Source organism: Pieris napi, chromosome Z, assembly GCF_905475465.1.
Source record: "Pieris napi chromosome Z, ilPieNapi1.2, whole genome shotgun sequence".
NCBI lineage: Eukaryota > Metazoa > Arthropoda > Insecta > Lepidoptera > Pieridae > Pieris > Pieris napi.
The window spans coordinates 1,615,401-1,622,276 of record NC_062259.1 but is presented as its reverse complement, the minus strand read 5'-3'; positions in this window follow the sequence as shown (position 1 = coordinate 1,622,276).

Genomic DNA, 6,876 nt, shown 5'->3' with positions numbered 1-6,876 from the left:
GAACATAGTGCTACCGAAGTAATGCAGGAAAAGCTAGTAATTGACTCTATAACTGGACAAATTTCCAAATTTCTTTCACCATTAAAATCCTAAATCCCTGATGAACATAGTCTATAAATTACGATAGTGTGTGAAGACCAATAAAGACTACTATATGAAAAGGAAACTATTAACAGTAGAGCAGTGTACTACAGTTTCATAGAAGACATCAATATCTACAAAAAAGTCTTGCATTTAATTACATTTAAGAAGAACATAGTGCTACCGAAGTAATGCAGGAAAAGCTAGTAATTGACTCTATAACTGGACAAATTTCCAAATTTCTTTCACCATTAAAATCCTAAATCCCTGATGAACATAGTCTATAAATTACGATAGTGTGTGAAGACCAATAAAGACTACTATATGAAAAGGAAACTATTAACAGTAGAGCAGTGTACTACAGTTTCATAGAAGACATCAAATTTCTAACAAAAATCTTGCTTTAGACTATAGAACATAGTGCTAATTCATGCAGATGCTACCGCAGAGCAATTTTTAATATATTTTTTTTGTAATAAGAGGCAAATGGGCAGGAGGCTCACCTGATGTTAAGTGATAGAGCAAAAGTAAGTGCCCGCCCATGGATACTCACATTGCCAGAAGGCTCGCAAGTGCGTTGCCAGTCCTTTAAGAATTGAACTCTTTTCTTGAATGACCCTAAGTCGAATTGGTTCGGAAGTACTTCAGTTAATTATTTTTTGGCACATTATTCTTTAATCTGTGGACAGATCTGGATGATTCAGGTGTCAAATGATGCGTATTTTCAGCGACCAGCTTCATGTCAAAGGAATTTGTAATCAGACGTATAGTTTTTGGGATATTAACTGAAATGTCTGATCAAAAATAACATAATTTAGTCCCTTATAAGATTTGTATATCGAGAAACAAATCTTAATTATTAATTAAAGATTTAAGTTGGGGCCTGGTGGTACCGGTGACCCCAGAGCTGGTGCTTTCCTCATGTAATAAGTATTGTATACAAGGGTGTTGGGTCTAAGGCAAGCCGGATTCCTCACGATGTTTTCCTTCGAACGAGCAAATGTTAAATGCGCATTGAAAGTCGATTAGTGCACAGCCGGGGATCAAATCTAAGATGAGATGATGATGAGGGATGAAGAGGTAGGAAGCCACTAGGCCAAGAATGATCTACTTAAAAATAATACTTAGCCAATTATTACACAAAACATTTCGTCGGTAAATAACGAGTAGTCGAGTGAGTGCGTGAAATAGATCGATAATCGAACCGAGCGCTAAGTGATTACGTAATTGGCTTGCGCACGAGTTGTTAAGGCGACGCAATACCTGTAGGTAATTGAATACTTCTTAAATAATTAATAGTTATTCCTATGTAATATAAAGTCGGCATTGGGAAGATAATATCTGTCTAAAGCCTTTCATACTAAGATTGAATATTTGCAGTATTTAAACAAAAAACGAGATTAACTCATAATCTAGTGAACGGATTTTTATACAGTTAACACTAATAGATAATGTAATTCATAAGGAAGGTATATAATTATTTATGATTTTATGTAAATTGACTGAAATATAACGTTTATTGAAAAAAAAATGTCAAGATAAAATGAGATCCTCTGTTTGAACACGATAAACTCAACTCAGAAACGGATTTATATACAGTTTTGATTACAAAATAGTGTAATTCATAAGTAAGGTTAAAGTATATAATTATTTATGGTTTTATGTAAATTGACTGAAATATAAAAATTATTGTCGAAAACCAACATGTTTCAATGTTAAGATACAAGAACGTCCTCTGTTTGAACGCGATAAACTCTACAATTGCCCATCGGATTTTTATGCAGGTTTTTTCATAAAATATAGTGTAATTTATCAGAATGGTTTTAATATATAATTCACAATGGTTTAATGACTAACTGAAATATATAACAATTATTGAAAAGTAAGATATAAGGGTCCTTATATGAAATGAAGTCCTCTGTTTGAACGCAAACACTAGAAAACTGTTGAACGGATTTTTATACAGTTTTCACCTAAAATAGAGATTCCTAAGGAAGGTTTTAATATATAATTAATTATGGTTTTATGTAAATTTACTGAAATATAACGATTATTGTTTGTTATTTATTGTTTTATACTGGTTATTTAATGTTTGATTTATCTTATAAAATATTCAAGTAATCGTTGAATGTCAAGAACACACAAAGGCATGTAAAACGTAGATACAATTAAAAAAACAACAAAAATTAAGTCATGCCAAGACAATTGACAGTTCGCAGAATTTTAAACTTGACAATGACGCGCCATAAATTGTAAGCGCGCGTAAAACAGTAGACCGCTTTCGTACTAACAATGAGGTTTTGGACAAAGGAGTTTGTTATACCTAATTAGCAACGCGTGACAGGTGACTTTTGAGCTGTCAATATCAGACGTGTGGCGTGGATAATTCTGTTGTTGTAAACATTTACCTGGATTTGTAAAATTTAACAATTAGTTTAAAGAATTTGCTCTTTTAACTCACGGTTTTAAAGTTAAATGATATTAACCAATAAATATCGTGATAAACCATTATATCTTTTATATATAAACTAACCAGCTTGCCAGCTAGTAGACTGTCAAATATATATTTAAACTAGCAGCCCTGCGATTCTGTAACTCACTTTTCGAACTCACACAGCGGTTTTTGCATCGGCGGTCGCTCTGAAATCAGTCGTGAAGCAGTCATTTTATGATTTGGCATTCTGATAAACAATAAACTACAAGCTCCCACCTTTTCAGAATGCCAAATCATAAAATGACTGCTTTCACGACTGATTTCAGATAGAGTAGCTGTGTGAGTTCAAAAAGTGAGTTACAGAATCGCAGGGCTGACCTGGCAAACGTCGTTTTGCCATGTAGGTATGTATATCATTTATAATAAAAAATAGGGGTTGATCGTAGAGGGGTGAAAATTAAGGATTGTATGTATTTTTTAATGCTTTATCATAAAAGAATAAAAGTTATCTAAAAATTAAAAAAAAAAATAGGGGACTACCCTTAACATTTAGGGGGATGAAAAATAGATGTCCGATTCTCAGACATACCCAATATGCACACAATCATGAGAATCGGTCCAGCCGTTTCAGAGGAGTTTAACTACAAACACCGCGACAAGAGAATTATATATATTAGATTTAAATGTTATATATGTAAGAAGTATATATGTTACGCAAGCTGCACTAGATATGAGAGGGTGAGACCTAAGAACCTTACACAAGTGAATATGCGTATGGGATGTTTGCACCAAGATACCTAAACAGAACCCTGGATCAAGGTTCAGGGTGGTTTTCAAAGCTGTCGGGCTCACCAGGCTAGGGGCCAGGGGCTAGCGGATGTATTACCAATCAGGGCATTGGTACGCTCTTTAAAGGACCCTAATTCGACTTGGTTCGGAAATACCTATCGACCATGAACACTTTCAATATCTCGGAGGGCTCGCGTTGCGTTGCCGGCTTTTATTAATTGATACGCTTTTGTACAATAAATCGGGGAAAGAAAATCCGGAGGCTCATCTGTTATTAAGTTGTGGTGCCACCCATGGACACTTTCAATTTTTTGGAGGGCTCATGAGTGCGTTTCCGGCTCTTTAAAATTGGTATGCTCTTGGTGGGCAGATGGTTCCACATAGAGGTGGTGCAAAAAGCTATCTAATGTGACAATCGGTCGAGTTAAAACTTAGATTTATCGTCAAAATGAATGTAAATATTACTTATTCTTACATTATAATACTATTATGTAAGAATTTTATCATATTTGTGTGTTATCAGCGACTCTATTAGTGTTTTAAAAGTTTAATTGTATTCAGTAAAATCGCTTGCTTCATGCTTGATCAAAGTCATAAAAACAAAATCTATATTTCCCGAAAAATAAAAGAAGATAATGCCATTATTACTAGGAGACTAAGTATATTATATATACAATTATTAATAACGAAAGCAACATCATTTATGTATTTAGTGTAAATAATTAAAAAACTACATGTTCATTACAGTATTTTATCAAATGAGACATTATTACAGACGATATAACCGCACAATACGACGGTAATTTTGACGAATGTCTAGAACGCAAAAAAAAGTGCGTGCGCACAAAGTATACAATGTCAGAAGAGAAACTTCTTTGGCAAACTTATTTTAAGTCTTGTTCATATTTATACAAATCTAAAACTTTAGATTTCCGAGACTCAGAGGGAAAAAGGAAGATATATTAGGAATTTAAATGTAATAATATTAAGTGTCGAAAATAATCAATTTAATTTTTTTAAATTTGTTTCTTCGATAATAAAACACGAGGCATTTTAATTTACAATTCGTCATTTGAAGTTCAATAAATTATTTTGCAAAAAGTATAAAATACTAATATTTCATTAAATCAATAATTCTCCCTTCTCACTCTTCTTCACAGGCCTTCTTTAATTATCATGTCACACACGTATATATCCTTTCTATAACATATTTTCTGTATATGTTTGAAGACAAAAATAAAATAAAATAAATAAAAAATGATAACTTTAATTATATCCTCATAATCAAATAACTAATTAGACTTTGACAATGACAGCTGTGTGTGTCAGTTGATAGTTGAAAGTAAAGCATCAATAAAATATGATAACTTTAATATCTTAATAATAAAATCAGTGGCACTACAACCTCTTTAGGTCTTGACCTCAGATTTCTGAATCTGTTTCATGATCATTTAATCTAATGATCAGCCTCCAGTGCCTGACACACGCCGTCGACTTTTTGGGTCTAAGACATGTGGGTTTCCTCACGATGTTTTCCTTCACCATTCAATCAAATGTTAAATGCGCACATAGACAGTCCAATAGTGCCCCGGGGATCGAACCTACGACCTCAGGTCGCACGCTGAAGTCACTTGGCCAAAACTGACTCAACTTTAATATCTGACACCTAATCAAATAACCGATTAGACTTTGACGTTGACAACTGTGACAATGACAGTTGAATGTACCGCCATTGCTCCGTCGTATGAAATAAACTTCGCCTTAAGCCACGCGTTCGGACCACACACGTTGTAACGAAAATATCCTTTCCGTTCCGAAATAATTAGTTTATTATTACAAAGTTTAACTGTTAAACTTTGGTTAATTGAATCTGGTTTATTCTACATGACCAGACCATACTGGTTTTTACCAACATATGAAGGAAGACATCGTGAGGAAACCTTAGACGCTTAGGCACAGACGGCTGATCACATTGCCTATGAAGGTATGAAGGTCCTAGTGTTCGGAGGTCGTTGCCAAGTCTTTCATCAGACAATTCTTTTGCCTCGTGATTCATTTTGAGCAGTATAGCTCTGGTCAGCGATAGCCTTGAGCTGGTGAACCACGGCTCTTCATGGGCTTTTACGCATTAATACGAGAGGAAACCTTAGACCATTAGAAGGCTGATCACCTATTAAATTATAATGATCTTAAATTAAATTATAATGATTCATGTGCACTTTTTATTATTAGGTATAAATTTTTTTTTGTTCCTGTTTAGTTTCTTTTCCTCAACAACTATATGTACTTTTGCACTTCTTGCCTACCTTATGTAATTTAATACTTTTTTTTTCTTTTCTCACAGTGGTTGCCTGGAAGAGATCGCTCGTAAGCGATAAGGCCCCTAGTTGCTCTCCTTTTTATTTAATTATGTCAATTGTACTATATTAATGCATATGCAACGAAGTGTTAATAAATAAATAAATAATAAACAGACAATTCTTTGTCTGTTTATAGGCACAGGTAAAGTTTTTATAGGCAACGAATCAAAACACCAAAATATGTATTTTAGTACAGAGTTCCGGCAACAGATGGCGCTGCAACAGTTAATATTAATGTTAATTGTTTTTACTAGAACCGTCGTATTTATGTTATAAACTCTGATTTATTAGTTAGCAGTAGTTTAGTAGTTAGTTTTTTCTACAACACAAAAATATCATAAATAATAGATAACAACTACAACGAATTTTAGTTTATTTATTTTGTGAGAAATATATGAAGTATTATTGATCAACCACACTTCATACATTTCTCGTAAACCTGAGAAGACAGGAACACAGAATGATGTATAAAGTCTTAGTAAAACTACACAAGACCATAGAGTATATTATGAAACAAATTCCACAGACAACAGACTAAAAACCGGCTAAATTACAAACAAATTCGCTTCACGCTATTTTGTATGAAATGTGATTGATCAATCATACTAAATACATTTCTCGTAAACCTGAGAAGACAGGAACACAGAATGATGTGTAAAGACTTTTTAAAACTACACAAGACCAAAGAGTATATTATGAAACAAATTCCACAGACAACAGACTAAAAACCGGCTAAATTACAAACAAATTCGCTTCACGCTATTTTGTATGAAATGTGATTGATCAATCATACTAAATACATTTCTCGTAAACCTGAGAAGACAGGAACACAGAATGATGTGTAAAGACTTTTTAAAACTACACAAGACCAAAGAGTATAATTATTATGAAACAAATTCCACAGACAACAGACTAAAAACCGGCTAAATTACAAACAAATTCGCTTCACACTATTTTGTATGAGAAATGTATGAAATGTGATTGATCAATCATACAATATTTTACTTAAATTAATTTTATTCTCCTCTTTGATTCCCTTCTCGTTAAATATAGGCGTTATGTCGTGTTAACAATAGACTAAACAAATTAAAAAAAAACATGCGTCTGTAACGAGTTGTCGCTGTCACTCGAGCCCGCCTAAATATCTGTCAGTTGTCACTCCGCGCGCCATTGTTCCGTTTGAACTTGTATTAATTAAAAATTCTATTATTT